We start from the raw sequence: 9,849 nt of genomic DNA on the forward strand, positions 1-9,849 counted from the left end.
TAGAATAAACAGTTGTTAGTTTGCGCTTGTGCCGTGTGTATGTGTCCTTTTTTGTGTCGCTTGTAGCGCATTTGTTCCCAGTGTAATTGGGGAGTGCCCAAATTATCCCTGGGCGGACAAAAATATTGATAGAGAAGCTTGGGAGACCCTGGTAAGGAGCCCTGGCCATGAGCTCGAGCGCACCACCATCCATATGGCGGAAGAGGCCGCTACCAGTCAAGGACTGGCAGCCAGCATCTAGCCGTGGACGCGCAACTCCCCGACTTCTAACACCGCGTGCCAGGGGCCAGGACAAAAGTATTTTATGTTGGAAATAAAAGTGCTTGAATCAATCAGTCTAGGTCCCTGGCCTCGAACAAGTCTACAACCTCCACATCGCACTAATTTCCCGAATCATGTCGCAATTTATTCATTCGGGATGCAGGCATGCCTGAGCTGCCCGCATTGATACACAGTCACGGTGTAGCATGCACGGACGCTTTCCTTACATGGATTACTCCATGCTACAGCCAAGCTCATACCGTCTCCTTCCTTCGCTGACCCTCTTAGTTCTATCAGGTGTACTCATTTATACCCGCCACACGGTACCTGATTGGAGGTCCTCTCGATTGTGCGTGCTGCAATGAATTCGCTCATCTTTCTTCGACGAAACAGTGCTTTTTGTACGCTGACTTTAAAGCCAAGCCGTCCTCCACGATTTTCTAAAGCGAAACAAACCCTGGATATACACTCTGAGCTAGATATGGTGCTTTGGAAATTGGAACCTCGAAGAGTAACAATAAGATGGACCGCTAAACATTGAGGGATTATTGGAAACGAGCAATAAAATTATATCACCCGCGACGCTAGTAAAAGGGCTCCACCTATCCGCTGGCTCACCCATTTGAGTGACAAGGGTCTTCTGATTCGGCAAGCCATATCGCAATGGTGTCTTGAATTAAGGCAAGAGGGAGCCGTTATTCCTGCCCCACAACCCCGTATGCCTATTTCGCAGGCTTATAGAATTTTTAAAATTGAGACCAACACACTCATTTAACCGCCAAGAGTGTGTTCGTACCGTTTCCCCTTATAAAAATGGTCTATATGCAGTCTATGGACTTCTGATTGACTCTATTGCCTTCCTATAGATATATCTTTGTGTGTATTCATATTCTAGACTGTATATAGACAAATGTCTACTAAAAGTGTATGGCCATAAATCTATAGATTGTCTATAGACTACCTATAGGATTAGTATTGCCTATAAACTATTTTTTGGGGTTTGTCTATAAATAGTCTTTAGACTTTATTTATAGAAGTCTATGGACAGTCTACAGACTGTCTAAATAAATTTTTGTATGGGTCCACTTCGATCTGTTATGCCCAAAGTGTCCTGAATTCTATGCGGGTCTACCACACTGCATCTTCTACTGACCTTTGCTGCTCGATTTTTGCCATTCGAAGTTTTAACCCTGATTATAATCTAAATATGCCTACTAAGGAAGTTTCACCGTACTTTAAATCGAACGTTGCTTGTTTATATCTTGCATTTGAATGATCTGAAAACCCTTGTTTACAGTTCTTAGCTTAAATATTTTTTTATTAAAGGGACCACCTTTCTCGCACGTAGATGCTAAGTCGAAATAAGGCTCTATAACAGAATAATTTTTGTCACACGGAGCACAGCTTGTTAGGAGGCCTATTACGTCTTCCCGCCTCAAATCGTCACTTGATGAGTCTCTTCATATAGAGTGAAAACCCCATTTACTGCTGAAGTGAATGTTCTTACTTACTCTTCGCATTGCATAAACAAGGAAAATGGAGGATTTAGAGTACAGTTGCAATTTACTTTTCTACGATCTACACACGTTTTAAGTTAACGCTTTATCATATATGGCACAAAGTTGGCAGTTTGTCTACCAGTGTAAAATGAGAAAAATGAGTCTATTGGTCTCAATTTTATATGCACAAAATATTCTTCCTCGAGAGTGCTTTGAAACATATCATTTCTTTCCAGGATCTAAGGAAATTTGTTACATTCTTCCAATAACGAAAAAAAAAATTAAGTTTCACTGCCTGTCTGCACGCAAACCCCACTCAGGGAAAGCATGGCGGAGGCTGGGGGTGAACTCGCAGCACTGCATTGGTTCCTCTATTAGCAGTACACGGTCTACAGGGTCACGGAAGAGCGTAGAAGGATGAACGAATTCGAAGGTGGCTGGTGAGTAGCCCGGTAACGGAAAGCGTCCCATAAAGGGTTTTGCGCTGTTGCGTAACAGCTTCCGTTGAGCAGGAAATATCCGGCGTCGTTGCTGACGCTGCAAGCGAAAAATCCCAGAAGCAACCTGGATGGCCACCTGGGGCACATAACTAGGTGATGTCATCACAATCTTCTCACCGGCATTTAAGGAAAGCGAAAACCTTGACAGGTGGCAGTAAATTAATTATCAGTCAGGAAAGGCAACCTACTTAGGGCAAATCCCACTGGTAGCATTCCCTGCCATCGCAGGGCAGTGGCTCATCGCTTAGCCGCTGCATCACTGCGCATGAAGAGGTATGAGGATTGTCAGAGATGTATGGGTGTAAAGTCGAGTGTGACCAATTTCTTATATATAGGAACTAACCCTTTTTTTTCAATTGCGTCGTTGTTTTGAGGCGTAAATTATGTGTTCATCTGAGATGACACCAATCCAGAGAATAAAATTTGGCAGTGGCTCAGCTCGGCTATGCCAGGATATACGTAGCGAAAGCTAAGGCACAGCATTGTTAGCCTTGGTTGATCGTGATTGCAAGTCCAGGTTAGTCTGGTTGTCTAGCTATGTTGGTGTCGCATTAAAGACGACACAACTGCGGTTGCAGCGCTCGTGAGCTCTCCTTTTCAATCCTCTGATCGGCATGTTATCAGACATGCGACTCAGATATCGAAGCGAGCGGAGGCGAGCGCAACGACGAGGAACATGTTGTGACGTCGTACCAAACGGCGGCACCGGTGAGCCGCGTGGCGTGACTTCATGCCAGATGGCACAGCAAGCGCCCGAAGCGCATTAACTGTCTCACATATCTCTGTGGACACCCGAACCGCTCCGTACAGGAAGGGATAATGGAGGGAGAGGAAGAAATAGAAAACTGAAAATTGAAAGTTGCATTTTAGGAAAGTCGCGCGCTGCGCAGTGGCGGAACACCTGTGGCTCGGTGTTACTAGTAGCGCATGCGCAGTTGTGACTAGGGAGCGAGAGAGAGAGAGAAATAAACTCGGCGGGGCGCGCGTTGTGACGTCATGTGCCTCGTCAGAGCGCGGCCAAGGCGAAATCGCAAATTCGCGGCCAGAAAAGCTTTCGCTTTAAAACCCGTGACTGTAATCAAAACATAAAGGAACATCAAACCAAGTAGCTTAGCCCAGCACCACATCAATAAAAAATAGATGAATGATCACACTTGCCCGCCGCGGTGGCTTAGTGGTTAAGGCGCTCGTCAACTGAGCCGGAGTAGCCCGGTTCGAACCCAACCGCGGCGGCCGCGATTCGGTGGAGGTAAAATGCAAAAAGCGCACGTGTGCTTTGCGATGCCAGTGCAGGAATTATTCCAGAGACCAACTACGACACGTCTTGCTTGCTTTATTTCTTCTTTCACACATTACTTTATTCCTTCCCTGACACCGTGGTTCAGGTGTCCACCGACACATGTGAGACAGTTGCTTGGCCATTCCCTTCCATCAAAACGAATTTTCAATGATATTATTTGTGCGGCATAGCTATGCATTCACAGTGTAACACGATAAACATGTCCAGGGCTTGAAATACAAAGTGATATAGCCGTTTCCTGCAATGTGCTTCATTACGAACGCTCTTTGCTGCACGTATAGGCTGGAAAAGATTGCGTCGGTCATCTGTTGAGTAAGGCAAAAGAAACGAATTTGAAGTTATTGAAGTGCCCCTCTCTTTTTACGAACATATTTTATCCAACTATTTTAACAGTGAAATTCTAAAAGCGAGGCTTTCTGTTCGAAGGAACAGTAAGCACATAAATTAGCAGTGCGCAGGTGTTATTGAATAGATGTGACGCTCTCAAGAGAAATAAAGTATGAAAGGGAGCCTGCTGCGCAGCGGTTATTGAATAGGTGTGACCCTCTCAAAAGAAATAAAGTGTGAAAGGGCGCCTCCTCACGTAGTTTTTTGTCAGTGCACGTTAAAGATCCCCAGGTGGTCGAAATTATTCCGGAGCCCTCCACTACGGACCTATTCCTCTCTTCTTTCACTCCCTCCTTTATCCCTTCCCTTACGGCGCGGTTCAGGTGTCCAACGATATATGAGACAGATACTGCGCCATTTCCTTTCCACTAAAAACCAATTATATAATTATATTTCATCCCATGGTGTCACCTTCGTCTCCAAGTACGGTGACTTGAGGAACACCTAGCAGTACGGGGTAAAGGGTGGATGAGAGTTTCCACTCACGAACTCACGAGGGTTGTTTAAGAACTCCTGGATGAAATAAAATAATCCGTATTAGCGATCTGACCCATAACACTGTTTCTAACGTCCTAGTTTTTGCAGATTATTGTGCAGTGCACTGGCTGGAAGCTCACCCGTCTAACTTTATAGATTTGCAAAGTCATCTCACAAAAACACAAATGTGCTGTGACATCTGGCTTAATATTGCAAACGTTAATCACTCTTTTAACCTCTCTCCGACGCCGTCGTATTACCAATTCCTACCTACCATTTTTATAGTTGTCCTCTAGCCGACACACTTTAGTCCCCATGCATCGATATCTCCCGGGAGAAATGTCGGTGCAATAATAACAAAATTCTCACCACTGCTAAATGCAGTGTCTTCTACATATTCCTTAATTTGGCTTTTTTCACTCCTGTCAAACATATCGCGATCCCTAGAATGCGCATATTCTATACTCGATCCTCACCAAGATAACGAGCCGCCGCGGTGGGGCAGTGGCTATGGCGCTCGGCTGCTGACAAGAAAGTCACGGGTTCGATCCCAGCCGTGGTGGTCGAATTTCGATGGAGGAGAAATTGGAGAGGCCCGTGTACTGCGCGATGTCAGGGGGCGTTAGAAAACTACGGCATCGCTCATAGCCTGAGTCCCTTTGAGACGTTAAACCCCATAAACCATAAACTATAATCCAAGCTAACGTAATAAATTTGCTCGAATTTACTCATAACCGCGCAGCTTGATTTAGCCTTTCCAATTACCCTCATTGCACCAGTATTAGAAACCTAAATTCCAGCTTGATCTGCAAACCACAGCTTCCCGTCGCAAGCTAGCACGTGTCAGCCGCTATCACAGGTTCTTTCATAGCTTTCCATAGGACATCTTCATCCCTCCAGTGTATTGTTTTTCTCGCCACAGCCATCCTAAAGATGTTTACCTCAGCGCGCCTCTATCACTACATTTTACAAGCCGTTTTTTCTACTCACAGCCCTGTATTGGAATGACCTTACCTCGCTTCCCTCGACATCGCGTTGTTAGCCGATCGTCACGAATTCAAAACCGCCGTAAAAAAATTACTTCTTACCCTTACAGCCTACCTTGCCGGCCTCGCGTCACGTGATACCCTTACAGCCAACCTTGACGCCGACGCGTCACGTGGTACCCCATGCTGTGGCCTTTGATGAAGTGTAGCGGCACTGGCATCGCCAGCGGTGCTGATGAAGATGAAGTTGGCACGACCTGCCTCGCGCAAACCAGAAGCTCTCGCTCGTGCAACAGAGAACGCTTTCGGGAAACAGCCTAGCCAGCAACGTCAACAGTACTCTCCACTGTATCAGCCGCCGCGGCTACCGGGACGTCAAATAAATTTGGTTCACCCTCCACAGAAGCAATAAAACACGTGCCACTTCAGCGCGCCTTATAGCCATTCTCCTTATTAATACACTGTCAATGCAAGACAATATGAATACGTCCTGTTGCACACCCCCTTCAATATCGATGTGTGAAAACCTGATACCATATGGCGTGACTGGCAGGTCTTTTTCTTAAAGTCCGCTGCCAGACGTCCTAAGAAAATACAGCGTACCTGGAATAAAAAAAAATTCCTGATTATTTAGATCCTGTTAAACCTAGTGGGTACGCGATAGAGATCCACGGATTAAACAGATTTACTTTAGAAGAGCCTTGCCAGACCATCCTGGCTTTTTGGGCTCGCTGCTGACCCACCCTGCACCATGCTGCAACTTTGGGATCCGTCGACGTGGCTTCGCGGACACCGTACTTCTGTCGTACTCAGTAGGTGCGCAGACATTCCGCTTCTTCACTCATCGTTCATTTTACTAGGAAGGTGTTATTGCGACTGATGGACGAATTAAATGTAAAGTGCGTAGGCCTGCCCACTGGCTGAAGCTGAGAAACAATACCATCCACGTGCACACAGTAGGAGAGTTAACAGAGATGGGAGGTGAACAATTAAAAGAAAGGATGCGCGTCACAACAACGGCATCATCCGAAACGACAATGACGGCTAAGAAACAAATACACCCGGCGGCAAGGAGCCCTGACCACAATGATGAGAGCTGCTAGATCGCAGCCTCGTAGGGCCAGGAAGCCATCCACTTCGAATAGGGAGCTTTTTTTCTTCGTCTTAAGTGGATGATAGAAGGATTGAAAGGTGGAAGACACGTGCCTGTCTACTGGAGGGCTAGCCACCACTTCCACTGCCAGCGTGTCACAGAAGGAGGTGTGGCATGGGGAAGATTGATAGGAGAGGGTAGACGCGCAGCCGCAGTGTCAATGCCAGTTGGCATATGCTGCCCTCTCAGGCCTAGAGGCGGTCAGAGAGGCCGGTGGCATCTAGGAAGGAGAGGAGGTGCCAGAAAGCCTTAGCAGGATGGTGGCGGCCAGGGAAAAGGAGGTGTTCCACTGAAGAGCTGAGGAGGCCGAAGGTGCGGAAGCCCGCCTACATGATGGTCCTGGCGGGCACAAAGGCAGGGCACTCACATAGAAGGTGCTGGGTAATCTTCCCTGGGTTGTTGCAGAATGTGCACCCAGGGAGGACAGTGAGGCAGAGGGTAAAGACGAGAGCCGGTGTTGGCCCAGAACACACTGAGTTTTAGGCGCAGGCTGGCTCCTTGCCCTCAAGGCCAACAGCTGGGAGTCGGCGTAATGGTTGACCATTGGCCATCCTGGGATCTGGGTAGTGAAGCAGGAGGTGCCTGTCCACTATGCTCCTGTCCAGGTCCAAGGGGCACAAGTCCTTGGAGCCACAAGTTCTTGAGGTGTGCGCCCCCTTGGCCAGGGTGTCTGCATCCTTGTTGCCCTAAACTCCGATATGGGCTGGCACCCAGGTCAGCTGGATGCGGGTGCCTCTGGAGTCGATTGTGTCCAGCCGGCAAAAAAGCTTGCGGATGATGAGGGGGCCTCTGAAGGGCCTTTGGAGGAGCTTGGAGGCTGCCCTGTAGTCAGTGTAGATTGGTGCCTCCATGACTCGAAGGTGCTCACCGAGGATGTCGGCAGCCAAATGGATAGCGGCAAGCTCGGCGGCTGTAGACAAGGCCACAAATGGGAGCCTGGCCTTTCTGCTCATATGGAAATATGGGGCAGGGCAGGCCGCAGCCGCGGATGGACAGGGTCCTGGCAGAACCGAGCCGTCTATGAAGATCCGGACCATACCATGGGGTTCTGCCTGGAAAACAGCCACGACCTCCTGCTGTAGGCCCACAGCAGGATTGTTCTGCTTGTTCCGGGAACCAGGCAGGGAGAGGTGAACCTCGTAGAGGTGTCCAAGGTGCCGGCCAGGAGAGAAGGGAAGCTATCTGGCTGCCCCCAACGATGTCTTCGAACTCTTGGGCCACCTGGTCCATATTTCAGTCGGGCCTGTTCAGGAGGCGGTCCAGGAGAGGACGCCCGTCAGGCGCACTGTGGAGGCGCTCTAATTGGCGGAGGAAGGTGCGCCTAGACAGAATTTCGATTGGCCAGGAGCCCGCTTCCGCCAGGGTGGGGGCCACAGGAGAGCAGCGGGGAAGCCCCAGGCATAGGCGTATAGTCGCCCGCAGTTTGCGCTCGATGGCCAGATGTTGGGCCACCGTGTGCCGGACATGCAGGAGAGCATACGTAAACTGCACTACAGCCGTGTCTTAGTAGACCTGAAGTCCCAGTTTGGGGATGATGCCGTTCCTTTTGGCTTGGAGGGACAATACGACCTCCTGTACTCTGGAGGACTGGGCCAGGAAATGCACTGCAGGGATCCAAGTGAGTAGGGCGTTGGTGCGGAGCACAAGGTATTTTACCTCCCGGCTCCAAGAGAGGTCATGGCCACTAAGGTGCACGACGGTATAACCTGGGTGGGCCCCCGCCCTGGTGTTGAGGTGCATCGCCTGGGTTTTAGTAGGCGAGATGCCAAGGGCAACACACTCCAGGAAGGTGTCTACAGCACCGATGACCCGCTGGACATTCTTGAAGGTCTGGACCCTCTGTCTGCGTGATCCACGGCACCAGTTGGCAATATCCGCGTAGATTACCACGTGGATGGGTAGCCGGAGGTCCCTAGGAAGGAAGGCGGGAAGGGGGGCTTAGACAGCGTTGAAAAGCAGCGGGCTCAGGATGCCCCCGTAGGGAACGCCTCGCGAGATGTGCCGCGGTGAGCTGGTGATGTTGCCCAAGCGAACACACACCCAGCGATCAGCCAGGATCCCCTGGCATACTGGAACGGCGCACTGAGCATGCTCTACTGCACGTGCGCGGCTGTGACGTCACGCACGGCGGAGTAGCCGGAGCTTCTCAGGCGTAGCGCTGAAGCCGGCGGCGGCGGCGAACCTGTTACGTCACGCGCGGCACACGTGTTGTGCGGCGCTTGGGCATCGTTACAGAGAGGGCGAAATCGGCTTTACGTGGCGTATTGAAACTATCGCTTCAAAATATTGTCTATGCTTTTCGGTTTACAGCATATTAAGCCGCGAACCGACCACGGAACAAAGCCTTTTTCTCTCAACCATGATATAACAGAAAGTCTACCAATGACGCCTCGACGTTGGCTGGCTCACACTCGCGCTGTGAATTACGCTGTGCGAACGCAGTATGCTTTCTGGACGTGGTCTGCGAACCAAGTGTAATCACAACGCACCTGGAGAGAAATTTCCTGCGCGCGCGTGTTTCAGTCTGGGTTAGTGTAAAGGTGTTGGTCGTAGAGGCAGTTGTGTGTGGGCGTTGAGATTTTGCGTTGCGGGCGTCTTTGAAGCGCCAGTGCAAGTAAAATTGAGAATTGGTTGTGGGGAAAAGGAGAGACACTGTAGCTGTCACATATCTCGATGGACATCCGAACCGCGCTTTAAGTGTGGAAATAAAAAAGGGTGTCAAAGAAGAAAGAGGTGCCGCAGTGGGTCTCTGGAAAATTAAATATCACCACCTGGGGATCTTTACCCTGCACTAGCATTGTACAGCCCACGGGCGCCTTTTGTATTTCGCCTCCATAGAAACACGGCCGCCGCGCTCGGGTGAAATCCCGGGTACTCCGCCTCAGTAAACGAGCGCTTTAAATAATGAGCCCCCCAGCGAGTCAAGTGGAAGGTCTCTTCTTCGGTTTGGTAGTGATCATAGCAAAACAAAAGGCGCCGCAACTATATTAGGTATACAATGAAAAACGTATAGCTATTTGTAAAAAATAGGAGAGGACACCTTAGCTCCCCAATAACGATGTGACGCGAAAGCGCGTAGTGGGTCATGCATCCATTTTGAGGAGCTTTACAAATATGAACGCATGTTGACTTGTCTTTCAATTGTTTCAATTCAATATTTGAACAAATACTTGCTCTAAATACTCTTAGTTCAATCAAGCATTCGATTTGCATTCCGAACATTTTTACACATTTGAACACACCTTATCTAACGTTGAACGCGACAGCGTTAAGAGCCCTGTGTCGT

This window comes from Amblyomma americanum, chromosome 5, assembly GCF_052857255.1.
Source record: "Amblyomma americanum isolate KBUSLIRL-KWMA chromosome 5, ASM5285725v1, whole genome shotgun sequence".
NCBI classification, from domain to species: domain Eukaryota; kingdom Metazoa; phylum Arthropoda; class Arachnida; order Ixodida; family Ixodidae; genus Amblyomma; species Amblyomma americanum.